Here is a 23,851-nt window from a genome sequence, read left to right as displayed (position 1 = left end):
ATTCAAATATATGATATATATATATACTTAGAATAACGTATTTGTACTCAGCTAACCAGTGTGGATATAGTTCATCCAAGCAGAAAACCGAATAGAACAATACCGGCAGGGCTGAGATTCGGTTGTACCATTTTTACGGTATATAGGCTATACATTGACCCTATACCATATGGTATCCTGACTATACCCCCTCCCCCTCCCACCCCTCCTACCTTAGCCCGGAGTTCTACGTTGGGGACATCAATATGCATTAACAATTTAACAGTATACCATGTAGGATCACTTCCCTATTCAAACCATACGCTGACCTATTGCCAAACGTTTTTTATCCTAGTCCCCAAGTCAATGAGGTGTACAGAAAACTATTTAAGGGAAAGGCCTTATTGAATTTTCTTTTCATAGAGTGTTATATACAGGAAGCCTCGGCATGACCAGATAGCCTATCAAATCGTTTGTCTGGACACTGACCTACTGTGAAGTCAAAGTCATTGCGAAAGACGTGTACAGAACTACTTGATTGATTGTTCCTTGTAGTTTAGTGTATATATATATATATATATATAAATATATATATATATATATAAAATATATATATATATGTTTATATATATCTATCTATCTATCTATCTATCTATCTATCTATCTATCTATCTATCTATCTATCTATCTATATATATATATATATATATATATATATATATATATATATATATTTATATATATATATGTATATGGAACGCCAAATGGGTTTGAACGGGGTCTACATATAGAACTCCTGTTTGTATATGAGTTTCGTGATCCTGCAACAACGTCACTTCGGTCCATTTGTCCAAGAACCAGATCAAAAATAGAAATTAGGGATTATCTCCCCAAACAAATGTTGCAAAGTGTAGTTTTGTGGTTGGATAATGTAGGAACTTGCTTTTCATACGCATCACAAAAGCGGGGAAACGAACGAGCCCTCCCTCTCCATATCCCACTCAACGCCCCTGTCCCTCCCCTCCCCTCCCCTCCCCTCCCCTCCCAAAATCAATCTGACTACTTGATCAACTTTAAATATGACGTCATCGAGTCACATGTGTTTCAATTTCGTATGTTTTTTCTCTGTTTATGACAAAGTCTAATATAGGGCCTATGTAATGAAGATCGGTTTTGGAAATGGTAAATCTAAAAGCGTGAAGCTCGTCATATGACCTAAATGATAGCATTACCATTCAGTGTCAACACGTGAATGTTACCAGTCTACCTCAGGCTTAAAAGTTAGAAGAAAAAAAAACACTCCAAAACGGGTAAAATGTTTCAGATAGATCCTAGTCGCATTACGATGACATTACATGTTTACACAACGACAGTTCCCGTTTACATGACGAGACTGTTTTAAAAACAAGTATTTTTTTGGGAGTTGTTCTTCACGAAGAACTCTGTCACAGTATAAGCCGTCAAGATGTTGTGTTTCCGTTTTTTATTATTAATTTTTTGTCCCATTTTAGTCGCATTATGCTATATGAGGATATATTTTAATCAAGTGTTTTAAGTGAAAACGATACAGACATGCTCGTTATAATTAACAGGATACAATTGCAATATTTCCTGGTTGCCAGAGAGATGTGCATCGACATATTTCAACAAGTCATATAGTCTCAACTTAAAGCAGCATTTTATGAACTTTCACCTGTATCAGAATCAAGAAACCGCCATTACTACAACCCGATCAGCAAACCAGTTACGACTTCACTATAGCATAAGCGATATCGCACTAATTCGGATGATCACGTGACGTTAACTTATATATATTATCTTCTTGCTCCCACAAACAGATCGTACATGTAAATCTAAAACCTTGGCTACTAAATTGCTTTAATATAATAAATTAGGATATTTACCTTGCCATCCGTTTGCCAAATCATATTTTCTGATATGAGCCAAAACTGAGCTGTCGTTGTACATGCATGGCTCGTATTTGTTACAACCTCAGTCATATGAAAATGAAATCAGTGGGAAGGGAGGGGGAAATCCCTACAATATTATTTGGTTATGATGAGGAAATCGCAAACGGTAATGTGGGATGCATTGTGAAAACTCTAAAACTAGTGAACCCGGGCAAGTATATGGGTGTGACCAATATTGGGGATTTTCTTGTGTTTTAGGATTCGGGATCTTAGGATTCGGCTTCAAAGAACTCTGGTTATATATAGCCCTACAAACGAGGAAAAACAAAATAAATGGTTTATTTTGAGTATGAAATATGACCACTAATTACGCTTTAAATTACGTAAGACAATATAATAAATTCTTTTCCGTTCTGTTATTTGCTTAAACTTTGTGCCATTCGAACAAGAACCAACAGACTACTAACACCTAGACTGAGGTATTTATCTTCATTTGTATATATTTTTGTTTTATATTGTATCAACTAAGAACTTATAAGTGGTAATCGTTTTGAAACGTGACTGTAAACACCGAAACTTAAAGCAGCATTCGTTGCGTTGCTTTGGGATTTCATTAGACCAGGGTTGTCCAACCTACGGCCCGCGGGCCACAGTCCGGCCCGCCGCAGGGTTGCGTCCGGCCCGCCAGAGATGCTTGTACGGTGCGAAATTTTAGTGAGCAGATTTACTGATAACAATTTGAAGCTATATAATCAATCATTCGAACCTTCTGGGTCCAAAAAACTGCATACAGGTCAGTTTGTGGGACACTCTCAGCGGAGGGGGGGGGGCGGCTGGACTTTATTCATCTGTTTTATCAGGAAGGAAAATAAATCAGTGCGCTCCGCACGCAGTGCTCACATTTTGTTGCCTTGGGCTTCGGGCAAAAAAATCGAAAAATCGAGCGTAGGGTTCATGCGGCCCCTCCTTCATCATAATCATTCCATGTGGCCCTCCTCTGCAAAAGGTTGGACAACCCTGCATTAGACGATACTATATTGATAACTAACATTTAATGCATGCATGCATCGACCCAAAATGGTGTTAAATCCCATTGATAGGCCAATTTCGTGGAGATTTTTTTAACTTTTGACTCATTATAATAACATAACATAACATAAACCGATAATTACCTGTATGGCTAAATTACATCTCTGTGTGTAAAAGTGATCGTATATTTGGACAGACGTTCGTTACCAGCCGTGTGCATAGTATATGCGATACATGTATGGGCAATTGTGTAGCCTCGTACTTCAGCCGTTATCTTAATATTACATTTATATCAAATTATCATAAAATTTGTACATATTGTTATCTGAGCCTTCCGAAGCCAACAATTTGTCAGGTTAGCTATTGAGTTGTGTCTTGCATCGGAAGACCCGACAAAATTGTATGTGTTAGACTTAGTAGTTCAGCCACTGTAATTGATGAGCCTCAAATATTGAAAGAGTCATTTCTAAAAAATTAAATAAGGGGAAAAAATATGAAGATTCGATAGCGGTGTTAGTTTTAACGGTCTATGACGTATCGAAAAAAAAGGTTAATTTGAAAGCGTAAAGATATCCTAGTGATTGAGAAACAGGTATACAGAGGGCGTATAACTCAAACCCGCTTCATTTATAACAATAGTAGCCATGTTGATTAAATACATGAATAAGGGAGTTGCGTAATTAATCACGTGATCTTGGACATTGAAAAGAAAGACACAAAAACAAAATTCAAAAATCAAGTAATCTTAAAATCATGTGCTGGAAATTTTGACCCTCGATCATCTGGTCACGTGAAATATGATACTACGCGTAAACCGCAGACATGAAAGAAAAACCCGGATGTTACATGCCTCTCATCTGATAGTTACCATTATGAGACTGTGTATTGTCGTTTGCCATCCTAAAAATAGATTCTGTATATCACTAATGGCATATAATTTCTCTTTAGTCTGCAACAGGAGGATTAAACTATCGTACAACCACTTCCTCCTCTTAACAAATTCATTTCATATTTTTGGCAGCGATGATATTATATCCGCGTTGAACTTAACCACTGTGCTTGCGCCATGCCACCACTATATGGCAAGCCAATATGGCCATAAAGGTTGTGTACACTATACGTGTGCCAGAAACAGCTAATCACTGCAGCGTTTTCACACGTTCTTCGTTAAAGCGTCGTCGAAAATTCGACGGCGCCAAAAGGATCAGAACTTGCCATTATAATATACAAAAGTACACAACAAACATAACAATAAAAACAAATCACGGTAACAAATAAGAAAACAATAAAATTGCTGCTAAATATTTTGGTCCAACTCCCCACATGTTGGAATGTGGGGTCTAAAAGGTGACTTTGATTGGTCAAGACACACCTTTTAAAAGCTATTCCGGGTTTCAATATATATTCAGCCTTATTTAGGCTACATGATATCTCCGGAATGCTCCTAATTGAAGGCTTAGGAGATGATGACGTAAGCTCCTCAGTGCAGTGCAGACCTATAACATTAATATGATTCCATTGTTTCACTAATTCATATCACTCAAAATAATGCTATTTAACTTCGTATAAACAATGGATTACATTATGGATGAGTTGCGACATCCTTTGTCCATGACAAATTTGTGATGCATTGTCAACAGCAAAGTCTCATGCGTGTCTTTCTCTTTTTAGTTTTATTATTGCCTTTGAAAGAACGTATCATACCTAACGGTGTGCGTGTGTTAGACTAAACAGAACAGCCACTTTAATTGTTGAGCCTCGGATGATTTAAAGGAGCATTCCTCAACACTTGAAAGTGTTATAAATCAAAAAATATATAGCATATAATGATATGATGGTTTTTAACGGACTGCAACAAATTTAAAAATTAAGTTTGTGTCTTAAAGTCAATTCTTCAAAAAACAGCGAAGGTGAATATTCGAGTATACCTCACTGAAAGTGTGAGGGGCCAGCGGTCTGTCTCAATCTGACCTCTATCTGTGACCTTCAGAGACACAGCTGTAAACTCGTGGAGTTTCACATCTAACGATTCCAAAGGTATTAAGCTTTAATAAAATCAATGATTTATAGTATAAACTATATATATATATATATATATATATATATATATATATATATATATATATGAATCATACTTATTTTCACACTTGAGAAAATTCCAGGTCGGGGTATATAAAGGCCTAGAATTTGACATATCTAGTATTAAGCAAAAACAAAAGGTTCTTTTTTCGCTATAGGATTAACAATTTTTGTGTCTTAATGCACTTTTGTTGGCATTGCTTTCGATAATCCGAAAATATCTTTCAAGGGTTGCAATAAATAAACGCTGTCAATATTTCACAGTTTCGAATAGAGGATTGAGTGACGGCCCATCAGACCCGAAGTAGTTGTTGTTGCTTTATTGCTGTTGAAAATATGGACTAAACAAAATCTAGGAATTTTTTCTAATAATTTGATCATCATCTAAAATCTTATCTTGACTATAAACCTATAGGTTACTTTTTCATTACACTTTGCCTATATCTTATTAAGAGGTGGGTGGGGAAGCATATGGAGTCGATTTGGTTTAATTTGTATAAGTGAGGGTGGGCTAGGTACTAGAGGGGGTGGCTATATAGGCAATTTATCTCCTTTTTTTTTTCTTTTTCTTTGGAGGAGGAGGGGGGATACCTTCACAATAAGGTATAACTATTGAGCCATACCGAATTGTACATAAAGCTGAATACTTGTAAATTTTGGCAATTCAAGATCGTCATCAGAAGGAGGTGATTGGGAAGGACGAGGGGTATACCCATGGAGGAGGGGGATGGGGGAAGGGTATACCCATAGAGGAGGGGTGGGGAAGGGCGATAGGTATACCCAGAGAGGAAGGGGATAGGGAAGGGCGAGGGGTATACCCATAGATGAGAAACATCAACCGCAAGAAGGAAATGTCGTAGCTTAAAGTTTTGGTCTTCAGTGATATGAGATGGTTGAAGTTGATCAAGCTCTTGACCTGTTGCATGATCTGGCAGTAACTGCTGTTAAAAGGTAATTCAAATCTCCAAATACAGTTATTAGCACACAAAAAAAGTAATCATATTCGCGCAAAGCGCAAACTTTTCAAGCACAAAGGCCAAATCTTTGAAGCAGCACGGGAAAAGAAATATTTTCAACGGTTGTATTCCAGGTTGTAACTTACTTGAGAATTCGCAGAACGAGAGTATTGTGACCGGTATATAATTATCCAAAATGGCAAACAATTAAGATCACCACTCCCCCACCCTCCCGCGCGCCCTTTGTGCATATATATATATATATATATATATATATATATATATATATATATATATATATATATATATATATATATATATATATATATATATATATATATAAATATATATATATATATATATATATATGTATATATATATATGTATATATACACATATATATATATATATGTATATATACATATAAATATATATATATATATATAACATACAACAAGAACAGAATTAAAACACAAAACAAACAAGACAGATGTGGGTATACACGTGCCCACACCCACTAATGAACACCCACCTTCTACTTCCCATTGCAACGTTTTGTCTGTGCCTGTGATAATATTTAGGCTTACATGACACCCTATGATCACAAGATGTACACATTCTCCGGGCTGCTTTTGGCACCGTTATAGATTTTCCCCCACCCATACGGTTACATATGAATTAGGACTATAGGAAGCCGCCCACGACCCACGACAATATAAGAAACTATATTTTCAAAGAAAACTCCTCGAGTCATCATTATATTACTCTCCTATTTATTAAGCCTTGTTACACCATTACTAGCAATATATCTCAAAATGCTCTTTGCGTTTAAAACAAACCGGATCCAGAATATGCGGGTAGAAGTATATATATGGTAAACATTACATATTGGACAAATTTATACATAAGATATTGTTAACGTAATATCCAGTTCAAAAATTCGACAAAATTAGTACTTTGTATTACAATTGTAGACATTTATACAAACAGTTGTTTAGCTATATCGTATATCTGTATATGGCAAAATTGTGTAGCCATAAACATTTCAGTTACGGGTAGATAGGCTTTTTTCTAATGCAATGTAGTGTTGCAGCCGGCACATTGGATGCATAATTATTTCGATTTGCCTAACCCTTACTCGAATGGAAGTAAAGGGCCCATAGTTAGAAATTCTGAGTTGAAGGGGCACCAACAACTTGAAGAGGACAGTGCCCATTTAAGGGAGGCACAACATTGTGTGCTGGCAACTTGTTAAATTTTTGTTTGTTATTTTTGTATATTTATTTTTGTACACATGATGGCAAAGAATATGCCCTGTGCACTATATTCGTTAGGACAGCCTTTAGTACGTGCTTAGGCAATCATAGTTTATATATAGTAAGCATACCATGACAACTTTATCATTATACGATCAAGGACTCGGCTGATAATTTGTCGCCAGTCTGAAGATAACCTGAGCCTACATATTGGATTTAGTATAACTAGACATATACATATAGGCTATATGTGACCTTGACGTACATTACATGTAAAGCACTTGATTCCAAACCATTGTCACACTTAAACGGTTACAATGGAATCACTAAAATGTTACTATAGAAACAAGCTAAACATGGTCTTGGTCGTTGGAAAATACAGAACCCTTTCCTACATCAAAACTACTTACATGCTCTAACGCTGGAAGACATATTACAATGAATTCAACTTGACTTCACATAATCATGCGCCACACCCCTTCCCCGCCCCTTTTACCAGGTTCTGTGAACATGCCTATAGTTGCGTCTGTAGTGCAGTACCGTAGTACAAATCCAATGCAAACACATACACAGTATCTCAACTACGCCAACAGCCCCGGTAGGCCGAAATCTTCCAAGAAACAGCTAGGTTCCATACCAACAATTGTTACCACTTATCGCTGTAAAATATATAATAATCTAGAGACTGTGAAGAAATATGCGATTAATTTTTTAATTTTTTTGTAATATATTTTTAATTTTCTTTCCTTATACAAGTATTACACATTTGTACAACCGATTCTGTTAATCTTTCGTTCATTTAAAATTGTTGCATCAAACATGTTACGGTTGTTGGTGAAACTCTTTTGGTGCAAGCAAGCAAGTCATCCCACTCATCTTTTAGTTTCAGGACACGTATAGCAACATAACTGTATGTCTGTATCGACCAAGGAATCTTGGTGCAATTATACTATCACCGCCCATGTGGCTTGCCTCAATCCATTCATCCATTCATACAATCAGCTGATATGCTTACTACGTGCTTACTACGATACGTTTACTACAAACTACATGAACATAAGCGCCATGTTTTTTACTTTGGGCGCCTTTTGCACACACGTGATTTCTCACATATACTGATGCTTTTACATTGTATGGTATGGTAGGTATACATGCAAACATATGGTAACTAGCGTACAACGCAAACGGAACTATTTTATGAATGGGCTTGATACGAGCGTATTGTGACACGCCCCCTTTCTATCCCACGTGTACTTTTTTACTACGTGAGTAACCCACGTGTGTAGTATCGTGACTTAAATTTAATTTCTCTATCAAGCAACCCGACCGTTCGATTTGTAGACAGGGCTGACTGAAAATAGTTCAAAGAAAAAGTCAAATGAAGACAGAATTGTTCTTCTTTTTTTTTACAACAGTAACATAACAGCTTAAAATATAAGGAGTAAAATTGCAAAATGAAAAAAAAGCAAGACTACGGTATATAAATGAGATCGTCTTTTAAGAAGCTTTGACACTGTTTTACGGTTTTCCGTCTGTCGACATAGACAAATATGCTAATACTATATAGTGTGGTCGAATCATATCTTACTGTGCTATCGGAATACTTCCATGCAAAGGGTAAGATAGAATGAATAAAATTATGGATTGTTACAATTAGATGTTTAATTAGGTCCAAATATAAAGTCGTCACCTTGTAAGATCAATTTGTTTATCTGTTTTCTATGGTAGTTGTTTCAATAGGATTCGTCACTTCCAACATTACGTGATGTGTGAATATAGGGGCTTAGTTTCGTTTAAGCAGAGTTCACACAATTATCACCTCGTAATAAATATAATAGGCGTTGAAGTGCTGAGTTTTCAATGGTCATTCTTGAAAGTTAACCTACAGCATAATGTAAGCGTTCAAGTCTAAATATTAACTTTGTCAAATGCACAAAGTCAGACAGGGTCATTGTCAAAGTAGTTAATCGCTAACCTCGATTGACCAATAAGGTCAAACTTCAGGGGGGGGGGGGTGGCAGTCGGTCATCTCACCACTGCGTGTAAGAGGTTCACTGCTATAACAATCTATGGGAAATTGCTGGTAGTGCAATATACATGCGTTAAGCCGGACTCAGTGATATAGGCTTTGACGGTACATCTAACGGAATTTCGCAATGCCACAAAAGTGATGGCATATAACGGTAATCATCGACTCGACGGTAGAACTTAAAGGTACAGTGTCTATCGTAGGTTTGTCAGAATGTGATGGCACCGTCTTCGACTATCAAAGAAAATATTAGGTACGTCAATGATGGAAATAATACCCTTCATTGTACCAAATTCTACCAATTTTGGGTGGGTGAGGGGCAGGTGTCTGACCAATGGGGGGGTGGGGAGGGGGTGAAATGAACGCACCATCGGCGAATAATAATTATTGTTGTGACAGAGTTGGACATCTATGTCTTCCATGTCATGCAATGGAATGGAGAGGGTTGATATTTTGCCTTAATCTTCTTCATGTTAAGCATGTTAAACATTCCCAATGCATAAAACCTGGTTCGAATAGAACCTGGTTCGAATAAAACTTGGTTCGAATTAAGCCAGGTACTTCTGGATACGTCCCCGCTGCACCAAAAATTGCACAAAGAAAAATTGATACCAATTATCTACATGATTTTCAAGAAAAACGCCAAGCTTCTCAGAACGAATCTAACTAGCAATGATTTGGAAAGATATGCTGTATGGATACACAAGATAAGCTGTATGGATACACAAGATAGGGCTGTATGGATATACAAGATATGCTGTGTGGATACACATGATATGATGTGTGGATGAACAAGATATGCTGTATGGATGCGCAAGATATGCTGTGTGGATACACAAGATATGATGTGTGGATGAACAAGATATGCTGTATGGATACACATGATATGCTGTGTGGATATATACAAGATATGCTGTATGGATATATACAAGATATGCTGTATGGGATACACAGGATATGCTGTGTGGATACACAAGATATGCTGTATGGATATATACAAGATATGCTGTATGGGATACACAGGATATGCTGTGTGGATACACAAGATATGCTGTATGGATATATACAAGATATGCTGTATGGGATACACAGGATATGCTGTGTGGATACACAAGATATGCTGTGTGGATGAACAAGATATGTTGTATGGATACACAAGATATGTTGTGTGGATGCACATGATATGCTGTGTGGATCCCCTAGATATGCTGTGTGGATGAACAAGATATGCTGTGTAGATACACATGATATGGTGTGCGGATACACAAGATATGGTGTGTGGATACACAAGATATGCTGCATGGATACACAAGATATGGTGTGTGGATGAACAAGATATGCAGTGTGGATGAACAAGATATGCTGTATGGATACACATGATATGCTGCATGGATACACGAGATATGCTATATGGATATATACAAGATATGCTGTATGGATACACAAGATATGCTGTGTGGATGAACAAGATATGCTGTATGGATACACATGATATGCTGTGTGGATACACGAGATATGCTATATGGATATATACAAGATATGCTGTATGGATACACAAGATATGCTGTGTGGATGAACAAGATATGCTGTATGGATACACATGATATGCTGTGTGGATACACGAGATATGCTATATGGATATATACAAGATATGCTGTATGGATACACAAGATATGCTGTGTGGATATACAATATATGCTGTATATGCTATATGGATATACAAAACATGCTGTATGGATGATATAGGCCTACATGATATGCTGTATGGATGAAAAGATATGCTGTATGGATACACAAGATATGCTGTAATGATATACACACGTATCTTTCTTTCTTTCTATCTCTCTCGTTGATTTGGTCCATGTTATACCCACGCACCACGATAACCTTATAAGGACAATACAAAAAGTACGATGTAGGTGATGTGAGAGTGAAAAAAAGAGGGGGGAGGGTGGGCGTTGTTAAGGCAAATAGTTTAAAATATTAACTTGTTTGTTATGAATTTACACGATCATATTTCCGAGTTTTATTTCTTGAGAATGCTTTGACAGTTTTCTCGCCTCTCTCCCTCTCTCTCTGTTCGTTCAAGTTTGAAGGAATAGACCCCTGCTACGTGAAGTGTTCATGTTACCGCGTGAGTCAGCTCACAGGTACTTATCACGGAGCACGGTGATACCCATATAAGGAGTCTATCCTTCCTTCGTTGGAAGATTGGCCACGCGTGCTGATGCGTTTATCAGTGACCTAACTTGACCTTCCCATCATACACAAAAGGATTTGCTCGCTGATAACTTCTCCAGATGTAATAACATTGAAATTATGAACTTTTGCTTTATCCGAGCTACGTCGGACTGACAGTCGACGTTTAAGTTTGTTCTTATGTTTTGTGATTAACTTCGACACGGTACCTTGCACCGCACGTGTCGTCGCGCGTTGGAGTTGCATACCTTCAAATTGCCTTTACCCTCCATGGGGTGAGAAGGTTGTAATTAGTACCGTTAAACACTTCACCAGTTTTGTCTGTTTCCAGTCAAATAGTTTGGGTTAATTTCTTCTCCGTCCATCCTTTTTTTCTCTTTTTTATTAAGGGGGGTCACTGTTGGCTGTTGTTGGGGTTATGATTTATCAATACCATGGGTCTTACTATTAATTACATGACCACCCATTGTAATGGGATTAATAGGTATATCTTTCTGGCGGCATTTTGTAACAAAGAAGCGGAAGCTTGTATAGAAAATTGACAGTGGTATTTTTTTTCTAGTTTCCAAAAAAAAAAATATCGATTCGCAAACTTTTGTAATCACTTCAAGTCAAAAGCCTACCATAATATAATCTTAACAATTAAAAGTGAGTTTCTTCTGTGAATTTCTACCCTTGTTTGACCTCCGTTAAAATCATATCTCCAAGGACTTGCGGCTTTTCGATACAGTATCGCTTACCCATCCCCACCCCCACCCCCTATAAAACACAATTCCCAACCCCTGTACACCCTCAACTGCACACTTTTCTCCATATAGGGACGCAAAAAACGTCCTTTATAAACATTTTGCAGACCATAGCTGTCATACAAATCTATTGACTGTGTCAAGTTTCTACCCTCTAGTTGAGTACATTTTCTCACATTCCCCGCCCCTCCCGGGCGAAGCTGGTATATCGTTAAGGGGGTGGGGGCGGGGTGACAGATATCCTAACAAAGTGGTAAATTCTCAGCGTGTATATATAGTAAGACAAATATGTCACCAAGACAGAAGTAGTATTGGTCGGTACAGGTGGCAAACTAGTCTTGACCAAGTCGTTTGTAATACTCTTTTTCTCGCGTACAAACTGCACATGCCTCAGAGTCCGCTTCTGCCTACCACGAATGTGCTATTTTACATGCCCGAGGATCTGTCCGACACAAACTAATCTAAAGCGTTGCCGCTTGCGTTCTCTGGGCAGTACAGCAAATAGATACGGGAAATAGCTTTTTGAAGAAAAAAATGCACACTAGGCTGTACATACTATGGTCTTAACAAGACTAGTGGCAAACGCCTACAGTGGAATTACGATCTTGCTTACCGATTTCGAAACTCTGGACATACAATCAGCGTCCATAGCCTAGTGGTTAGGGTGTCCGCGTGCAGAGCGGGAGGCCCGGGTTCGAATCCCGGTGAAGGCTGGAATTTCTTCACTGTTCTGGATTTTCCACCTCACTACAATTCAATCATATACATATGTATATTTCAATATACCCAGAATGCCCAAAATTGGTTACCATAGGAACACGGTGCCTTTTCCCTCCAATTTTTGGCCACGCCAACACATTCTTTCCCGTTATTGAGATGAATCAATGTGCGCAAGTTCTGTGTCGTCTGTAGATACGGATAAGGTTACAAATACTTTACAATTTGCCAATGAGTACAGAATGCTTGTATGAATTCTTGATAGGATTAGTACTCTAAATCGCCATAGACAGCTATACACCGAGACAAGATTAACCTTCGGCTTTTTGATTCAGGAAGTCCGAGGTGAAGAAAGGAAACCTGCTTGAAAGGCGGGTCAGTCTAATGATAATAATGTCACTAAAATAGACGTGAATGACTTTTTCTCAGTAAATGATATAAAAATATCCTTTGGCCTTTTTTAAAAGCCTGCAGGAAACGAGTTTTGTTTAGATACCAACGAAAAATTTGGTTGGTATCATTAATGATTAAAAGTTTTTATCTGTGGAGATTAAGTAATAAATCACTAGACGGACGTAATTCGGTGCATGGGATCAACAATAATGGCTTATCAGGGGGCTTCGAAGTTAAAAGTACACTCAGTGTGGTTGGACAAGTGGTTAGATATACAAACTAACCAAAATTAATCCTACACACTATGTGTGAACTGTAAAACTACTCAATGATCTCCTGGGTGAATATGAGCCGGATCGTTCTTAGGAACGGCTTCCGTGGTAATTTAGAGATGGCGGTATTATCAGAAAGTAAAGGTTGAGGGATGTCGGCACATTATTTTGGCAGCAGGGAGCTGCGCCACGGTGCCAGTATCGAAAGTGTAGGCCTATTTACAGTGTGTGTTTGTGCATAAAACCATGTACTAACTTTCCATGTATACCTTTGTAGACTATTACTAGGAGTTTTATACGAATACAGAGTCTACAACGATCTTTCAACACATAAAAGAAATCTTCTCTCTTTTAATACACGCAACTGAGGAGAGAGAAACATCACTTAGGGAGGGGAGGGGAGACAAAAAAGGAAAGAGGGGAAGGGGAGAAAAAAGGGAAGAGGGTGGAGGAGAGGGAAGGAGAGGGTAGGGATGAGGAGGGAGAAAGAGGAGGGAGGACAGGGAATGAGAGGCGGAGCTGGGTTACGACTGTATCGTATTATCGTGTATTGGGCGTATAGGCCGATACGGATAAAGCCAATTCACCTACAAAGATTTCACAAAGCTGGAACCTGCGCATGTAATAATATCAATTATGTATCAGTAACTTACAAAGTTATCCCGGATGTTAAGTTACAGAAGACGTACCGTACAATTCCTCAAGGTAACTAACGTAGTGCCAAGTAGGGAGTTGTTAGGGCTAATAACCCCCTGAACTAAGTGACCTAGGATGACCTTTTTTTTTAAACTGCGGTCAGCCCCATGTCCAGCTCGCAGTAACCCGCAATATGATCCCGCGTTGCCATTTATTCAGGTTTAGGAAATATACACAGCAGGTTACCGTTTAAAGGGGACCAAGTCACAGCTCGGTTTGGCAGAGAATTGTGTCCGAGTGGACGGATGTTCGCCTACAGTTATAGAAATCTTGCCGACGCAAACTAGCCTTCCATGCACGTGCTGAGCATCGACACTAAGGGAGTGGGGTTCTCGTGGGGTTCTCGTTGGGTTCTCGTGGGGTTCTCGTGGGGTTCTCGTGGGGTTTTCGCAGGGTTTTCGCGGGGTTCTCGTGGGGTTTTCGTGGGGTTTTCGCGGGGTTTTCGTGGGGTTCTCGTTGGGTTCTCATGGGGTTCTTGTGGGTCGTGGCTAGTAATCCTCGTGGTAGTTCCTGGATCATGAGACTAAAACTTTGCGGACTGCTGATTTAAGTGACGCTATACAGGCAATGCTAACGACAGATCACTTTATTGTTTAAACCCATGTCAATGGTCTAAATGGACTATCATCTTCTATCAGGGTCGATCGTCGAAGTGACTGGTAAACAAGTCTAACACAAAGACTAGATTATTTTTTTGCACATTATGCACGTGTAAACAAATCCAAACAAGGAAAGAAGAATTCTGTGGTCACAAAATAAAGACTTTGACAAAACATCCATTCACGGGGTAGGTGGTGTACAATTTCATCTTTTGTTGCATTGTTCTTGATAATAGGGCAAGAAACGTCGTGACCTTTCCGCGCATGCGTAATCTTTCGACGTCACCTTACTGTTTCTCAAGAGTGGACACGTCCAGGTCAGCTTTATTACCCCGAAGGGAAAACAAGATTCTGATCACTCAACCCAACCCGCCCCCCCCTTTACCCTTGATTTCTAAAATGTGAACTATAGGTCTAACAATACACATATACACCCCACCCGAATATAGCGGTTCATCCCAGCTTGCAGCCGTGTACCCTATTTTATCCCCCCCCCCCCCCCTTTAAATCAAAACTCTTAGCCAATTTTGGTAGTTTTTGATTGATTGGATTTCTGCCTTTGGTGTCAATTTTCTTGAGGTTTCTAATCTCTCGAAAATAGTGAGTGGCAAAAGAAAGTGAGAACTTAAAGAAAAGAAAAGAAAAAAACCACACCTGAATATGAAGTCTTACAAATTGAATGGAAGATTAAACCAGATATATTTCACCCAAACGCGTATGAAATTGATTTGGCACTGCTAGTACTATTTTCGTCAAATTTTGTGATTGATACAGTTTTTTGACTTTTTAGGTCCGCCTTGAGGATAAATGAGGTTTATTTCACGCGGTTATAGTATTATATATCTGTCAGCTCACAATATGGTGTAAAATATTTTCTTTCGAAGAAAAATAAAAAAATATAAATAAATAAAGTAAACCTCGAAAGAATGCTTGTTAAACCAGACTACCTGTTGAGAAGTACTTGGATCCAATTTGTCCCCTCAAAAAATGAATGAACAAAAAATGTCAAAAAATAAATCGTAAAAATAAGCGATTATGTCCAACATTGGCCAAGTAAGAATGGGGACACATATATCTATATGTAGGTGCCCCGTTGTGGTATAAATAAAAGGGTTACAACGGGCCATGAACTCGAATAAACTTTTCCTCGCCTGTTTCTCAATGAGGCGGATTATCTGTCTAAATATTTGGAGATGGCCCAGACATGTTCCCACAATAACTATATCCTCGCACGCAGGAACTTGGTGTGAAGCCTGTTAAAGTTCTTTACTGTTCTTTACTGTTCTTTCATTAATGCACAAAGTGCATCTCCTCGTTGTATGAATATTTTGGTAAATTAATTTTAAGGGTTATTCGACAGTAAAAATCGACATCAGCGAACTGGCTTGACCCTGTCAACTGTTTTTTTTTTTTTTTACAAAATAAAGAATAATATTCATAAATATATGAAAATTGTCTGAACGATCATCGACAAATTTCCGATAATTTTACTACCAAATCAATTTTTTTTTACAGAATACGGTACTTGGTAAGATTTCATCTCGAGTCCAAAACATCTCGTGCTCGGATTAGTATACATTTATTCCGAAAATAAATCTGGTAATTCGGATGCGAAAAGGAAAACTTTATTAAAAGTACTGTCAATTATATAGAAAATTAAAATCAACAGGACGGATATTTTTATGGGCTTTTAGTACCACATCAGGCGAGTGAAGTTCTCCGACATCTAAAGAGAGTACCGTAAATGAACTATTTGAAGGCATCTAATCTTTCGTCGCCCCCCCCCTTACCCTCCTTCCTTTCCATCTTTTCTCCCTTCCCTAGCAATCCTCCTCCCTCCCACCCCTTAGAACACTCCAAGGGCCCAGGAACCGGGGGGGCTGGGGGCGCCAGCCCCCCAGTGAAAAATGTGGAGGGGCGGAAGTATCATTCCGCCCCCCCCCGGTTCGCAAGTCAGAAAACCCCTTTTTCATTTCCAAATGAGAAAAAAAAATCTCATTTGGAGCACTTAATTGCATCTAAGGCCAGGTGAAAATACAAAATTAAGTTTACAAAATGGAGTGGGTGTTGAAGTGTGCTATATTGCACCAAATTGCATCTGAGGCCACCTGGAAATGCAAACAATTCCAAAGGGGAGGGGGACACCCCCTCCCCTTAGACCCCTCCCCCAGGCTGGCCATCAGTCTTCAGCCCCCCACCCCCACTCAAAAGTACCTTCCTACGCCACTGGAACACTCTCAATCCATTTCCACTACTCCCTCCCCTCCCTTCCTTCCTTCCAACTCGAAGCCCTTGATTTGAACCTGATGACAATGAAAACTTGAATGAAACGCTGAAAATATTCCGGGAAATAAAGATAGACGGGGAAACACGTGACATTGGTTGTATTTTACTACCTTAGCTCTGACACATAAGCCTATCATACACAAATAGCCTACAGCAAGACTTATTCCATTATAAACATTTTTCGTCTGTCCATCAAAAACATCTTTAAATTCAGACACATTTTATTCGCTCTTTATTGCAGCATCACAAAACGACAGAACATTACGTTCTGCATGGTTTTTGTTAAAAAACTGGTGATATTATTTTCAACATGTCCCTGGTTCAGTGGCGTACGCAAGTGAGGGGAGGGGAGAGGGAACCACTTCCCGTGCCCACCTTCATCGTCAATCTGGGAAAACATTCGGGTACACGTTGTCAGTCCGACACGTTTTCAGTCCGAAAATAAAATACACGTTCTCAGTCCGAAAAAACGAGTTTTCAGTCCGACAGTCGGGGGACTTTAGTCTATGAAGCATTAGACCACTCCTCGGGGCCTAGGTTGGCACAGGGCACGAATCCAACGGGTGTGGGGTTTACATCCCCATTCCAACCTCACTCAAAACGTTAAGTAGTACAAAACAGGCGTTTACATCTTAGGCTAATTATAACCTAATTAATTATAACCTTAACTTAAGAATGCACCATTTGACATATGATTTTTTGTTCCCAGGGTGGTGGACCCCGCACCCCCTACAGGGGAGTCGGCTTCAACGACCCCATTTTTCAAATCCTGAATCTACCTTCTTGCCCTTTCAAACACTTTCATATCGCTGCCCAAATCAGTCGGGGAAATCAAGATTTTGGTTCCCCTGGTCACATTTGTGATCATGCGCAGTTCATTACACATGTTACACTAATACTGCACAGCAACCTTTATACACCAGGGGAACGTCGTGGTGTTCGAAAATGTTACGTCATAACTATCGGTGTATATCAATATGTTTAGAACTTTCACTTATCGAGGTACCATTGAGGAGGGCCTTTACAGATGAATACATCCCATGACATATATGTTTCATGTTATGACTGGGGGGAAAAAGAACAGAAATACATATGTGGACTCCATGTACTCCAACCAGGTTAATATATGCTGTTGATGTTGCACCATCAGCCTTCCCCTTCCTCATCTCGTATACCCTCACTATATACCCGTCCATGTAGGAAAGGTTGCGAAATCAAAGGGTGAATCAAAATTACAACATATTTAACTATGATATCACTACACCACGCCCCTGCCCTCAATTTTTGCAACATCGGCTACCCAAGGAGAAAAATAAAGTGGAAAAATGAGGGCCCGGACCGGACCTGGGTCTCGATGCATCCGATGCACCGACCCCCCGACCCCCCCCCCCCCTCCTCCAACACTACTATACACTATAACACAGTATAATCCAGCTTCTGTCACGCTTGAATTAAACGGTCACACGACGTTGCAGTGTATTACCAGGGAGTTATTCCATAACAACTCCCTGGTTTACTACTACACCCTATACCTATAACTATTGAAGAAGCTGTTAATTCGGTATATTGGATTTCGGATTAAAGAAATCCTCCCCTTTATTGATTTAGAACAATACGTGATCGTTATTATTAAAAGCTTTGGGCAATGAAACTAATATGAGATGTTGAGTAACCTAAACACAACTGATATCACAGACGGTGTTTGAATTTCCTCGAGGGAGGGTAACCTCCCATCGACCATTGTTCTCCAATCAATCAGATCAAAAGTCTCCTTTTAACCCCCTCCTCATCAGCTGTGATGGTTCCTATTGTTATGACTCTGGTGGACCTTGCACCTATTCATCACCTCCTCATTCGTGATTTTTTATTCCCACAAATGTAGCCTTGGCCCAGATTCTGAAGGTCCCAAAATACTGTCGTCAAAACCAGAGAGGTTAGCTATATCCGTTGAAAATATCGTCCAATTTAACCTGTAGCGATTTCATGGTCTCGCTTGTGTCCTTGAAGCATTTGTAAACATAACCAATAGACTTTTCCCGCGGAAATTGAATTGACATTGGTTGCGCGAAAATGTTTCACATTTTACGCGTTAGATTTCCCAACTTATCAGCGTTGCGTGTATTACCATATGTATGCATGAGCGGAAACGAAAACAAACACAATTCGTTGGAAAAACACACAACGTCAAATTTTATAACAAAAGTGGTAATTCTCAAAATAAAGAAAGAGTTTGATTTTGCAATCTCTTAATTAACCAGCGCGGCATATTATAATTCTTTTCGTTTTTAGTTTATTTTGATAACGTTTTTGGATATTATCATTTACTAAAATACAATAACAAAAGGGAATTCATTTTAATAGATGAGTCAAAATTAATAAATAAACAAGGCAAAAGTCATCACTTTGTGGTGAAAAGAGTAAAAAAGTCTTACTTTGTTCAATTACAATCATTGTAATTATTCAAATTTTGAACAAAAATCGGTAACTTTTGGTAAAATTTTTGACCCAATCGGAAACTGAGCTGCTTGAAGTCGTTCGTTCAATATCTGCAATGTTGCACCGAAATGCTACGTCAAATAAACTGAATTTGAATTTCAAAAAGCATTTTACTGCCATACCGTACTCATTGTAGAGCTAACAGTTTTGTTTTATTTTGATTCAGTTTATTTTCAATATCCATGGTTAAGTTGAACATGTTGTCAATGCAGCATTGAAGTTTTTCGACATTCGCTTTAAAAGTGGACCTTGTTTTCTGTCATCAATGTAATACTTTCATCCTATTATAATATCGACAGAGGATAAAACAAAGATTCTTCCCCTCTATAGTTGGGCACTGTGACGTCACACAAAGAAAAATGATAGATAGTATTCCCATGATGCACTGTAGATCAAGGACCGAATTAACCGCCACTAACTTCCGGTTTCCGGAGCAATCGAGGACTTACACAGGAAACATTTAATTATACAATTTCGAAGGTAGAATATTTTAGACAAGGTCGCAAAGGGAAAAATCCCCGAAGCGTCAAAACTAATCCATTTCCGTCATTATATAGGTAATAAACTTTATGAAACATATGGCAAGATGTGAGAGAAAAGTGTTTTATTATCAAGTATTGGGCGTTATTTCCGGTCGGTTTTGTAACTGAACAGGGAAATGCTATACCCTGACAGAACATATAAGATCAAGCTTCAATGGCAAATATCATTAACATTGTGCTATCTATGATTACGAGCTATCAATGACATAAATGTTTCGTTAATTGTTTTTTTTTTATCTTTTGAAGTTTGGTGTTATTCTCTTAAAGAATCATTGTAGGCATTGTTTAATTTGGTTATGTTCTAGACCGTTAAAAAACCAATGCAACCAGTCCTTCTTGTATCTTTTTACCACTTTGTTTATTTATTAATAAAACAAAAGGTTTGATATAGAAAAACAATTATATCAATAATCGCCAAAAGTTGTGTCTTTTTAATTTTTTAATTATGCATTTAAACTGCGTTTCGGTTTCCGCTGAAACAGTCACGGAGTCCCACTGCTCTGAACTGCTTAGAACGTTTACGTTATAGCTTCATGCAATTTAATATTTATACAAATTCCTCAATTCAGTACCAAGGTAACATAACCTGAAAATGTATTTGAAACGATACTTTAAATACACAAGTGCAACGTGGCATTTGTACGTATGTAAGGTGAACTCAAATTGACATGAGTACGAGCACAACGCTCGTGAAGTTAGACCAGTTAGTACACAAAGTCTTGCAGATTTGTAGTACGAGTAAAACAGTATGAGTACAAGTACACGAGCATGAGTTCGAGTACACATATGAGTACGAGTACAACAGTATGAGTACGAGTACAACAGCGTGAGTACAAGTACACCAGCATGAGTTCGAGTACAACAGTATGAGTACAACAGTAGGAGTATGAGTACAACAGTATGAGTACAAGTACACCAGCATGAGTTCGAGTACAGCAGTATATGAGTACGAGTACAACAGTATGAGTACCAATACAACAGCATTAGTACGAGTACAACAGCATGAGAACGAGTACAACAGCGTGAGTACAAGTACACCAGCATGAGTTCGAGTACAACAGTATGAGTACGAATACAACAGTATGAGTACAACAGTAGGAGTATGAGTACAACAGTATGAGTACAAGTACACCAGCATGAGTTCGAGTACAACAGTATGAGTACAACAGTAGGAGTATGAGTACAACAGTATGAGTACAAGTACACCAGCATGAGTTCGAGTACAGCAGTATATGAGTACGAGTACAACAGTATGAGTACCAATACAACAGCATTAGTACGAGTACAACAACATGAGAACGAGTACAACAGCGTGAGTACAAGTACACCATCATGAGTTCGAGTACAACAGTATGAGTACGAATACAACAGTATGAGTACCAAAACAACATCATTAGTACGAGTACAACAGCATGAGTACGAGTACAACAGCGTGAGTACAAGTACACCAGCATGAGTTCGAGTACAACAGTATGAGTACAACAGTAGGAGTATGAGTACAACAGTATGAGTACAAGTACACCAGCATGAGTTCGAGTACAACAGTATGAGTACAACAGTAGGAGTATGAGTACAACAGTATGAGTACAAGTACACCAGCATGAGTTCGAGTACAGCAGTATATGAGTACGAGTACAACAGTATGAGTACCAATACAACAGCATTAGTACGAGTACAACAACATGAGAACGAGTACAACAGCGTGAGTACAAGTACACCAGCATGAGTTCGAGTACAACAGTATGAGTACGAATACAACAGTATGAGTACCAAAACAACATCATTAGTACGAGTACAACAGCATGAGTACGAGTACAACAGCGTGAGTACAAGTACACCAACATGAGTTCGAGTACAACAGTAGGAGTATGAGTACAACAGTATGAGTACAAGTACACCAGCATGAGTTCGAGTACAGCAGTATATGAGTACGAGTACAACAGTATGAGTACCAATACAACAGCATTAGTACGAGTACAACAACATGAGAACGAGTACAACAGCGTGAGTACAAGTACACCAGCATGAGCTCGAGTACAACAGTATGAGTACGAATACAACAGTATGAGTACCAATACAACATCATTAGTACGAGTACAACAGCATGAGTACGAGTACAACAGCGTGAGTACGAGTACAACAGCATGAGTACATGTACAACAGTATCAGTACAACAGTATGACTAAGAGTACGACAGTATGAGTACTAGTACAACAGCATGAGTACAAGTACAACAGCATAAGTACAACAGTAATGAGTACGAGTGCAAGTACAAACCAATGAGGGAGAGTACCAGTGACCGGCAACCACGACATGCTAACAGCGCGAGTAGCGGGGGTGTCGCTAAAACTCTGGTTGAGACTTCACACAACTTCACAAAAGTTTTCCCACACGGTTGCATAATCCCTCATTCGATTTTGCAGGTGTAAGCGGAGACAGATATATTACTTAAATCTTCTTGACCTCCAAAATTGTTAATACTAAACGACAAGGCCTAACGAAATTCCTCCACTTATTTTCTCTCTACAAGCTTATACACGTAGAATATATACAAAAAAAAAGGAGTCCATTCGATAAGTGTAAGCCTAAGGCTTAGCCTTTTCGATATAGCTCAAGGTTTTTGTCTAAAACCCCGAGATTTTACAGTATCTATTCCCTTTGTCATCATTATGAACTGTTTATGAATCGATGGGGTGTGTGTGATCTCCCTGTGTTGGAAGGGCAAAACGATTTGCAGACCTTTGTGCTTACGTCATGGTCCTTTGAACGACAAATATTTAGTCAGCCGTTTATGACACCTTTCCACTCGTTAAAGTATATTCAGAAACGTCGAGATGACACCTTTAATTTCTTGAAGTACCGAGAGGGATTTCGAAACCAAGTAGACCATTATTCTCATGCACTTATCAGTCACGTTTTCTATACCAAATATAGGGACAGTATATATGTAGTCATTCTTACTGACTGATATCTGCTTCGGTTGGTCTTTGTATTTTATGTGACTCACAATGCACCATAACAGCGTTGACTGAAGCACCATAGCAACCCCTACAACCCCCCCAACCACCCCCACCCATCCCACCCCACCCACCCCTCCGTTTTCAGTTTTATAGCATAAGAACATTCATGGTAATGCATGGACATTTTTATCAAAATGTAGGGACAGAATAATAAAAAGTAGGGGGCACACATAAGAAAAGGGTAGGGGGCATACAATAAGGTTGTACAGGATTCAATGTGGTATAATGGGGCTGGTAAGTAATCCACAAAAAGTCCACACCCGCCAACCACCCGACACTACCCCACCATCACATCACACCTAGACCCCCTCCTCTCATTCCTCCACACCACATTCCCCTCCCCCCTGATCATATATAATTGAACCGCCCTCCTAAAACGATGGTATCGTTTGACAATCCCTGCATCACCTTTAGACGTGTGTCAATTCGGATCATTTCGGCAACATTTTAGGCTTGATATGTCATAGTCCAAGGAAGGATGGTTTCGGTCAAGAGTATCACATCATTGAAGTATCGTACATCCTTTAAAGCAGCATTTTGCGTTTGGTCGCCGTTTTCTACTTTTTTGACATGTCCATCGAGTTTTTTTACATATATCAATCACAAAACAGCAAACTAAGATATCAGCCAAGTCTTTCCCTGCCAAC

The 23,851-nt window shown here is 38.8% G+C and overlaps 1 protein-coding gene and 1 non-coding gene across 4 annotated transcripts in view; one reads left to right on the top strand and one right to left on the bottom strand.

Annotated features, from left to right (window-relative positions):
- Positions 1 to 23,851, bottom strand: part of LOC139974373 (tRNA dimethylallyltransferase-like) — a 121,183-nt gene that overhangs the window by 70,353 nt on the left and 26,979 nt on the right. The gene's annotated exons all lie outside the window — the stretch shown is intronic.
- Positions 12,825 to 12,896, top strand: Trnac-gca (transfer RNA cysteine (anticodon GCA)). The gene has a single exon. It is a non-coding gene; the product is annotated as a tRNA-Cys (tRNA).

Source organism: Apostichopus japonicus, chromosome 9 (genome assembly GCF_037975245.1).
Source record: "Apostichopus japonicus isolate 1M-3 chromosome 9, ASM3797524v1, whole genome shotgun sequence".
NCBI lineage: Eukaryota > Metazoa > Echinodermata > Holothuroidea > Aspidochirotida > Stichopodidae > Apostichopus > Apostichopus japonicus.
Note: the sequence above shows the minus strand (reverse complement) of the source record. Positions and strands in the feature narration are given on the sequence as shown.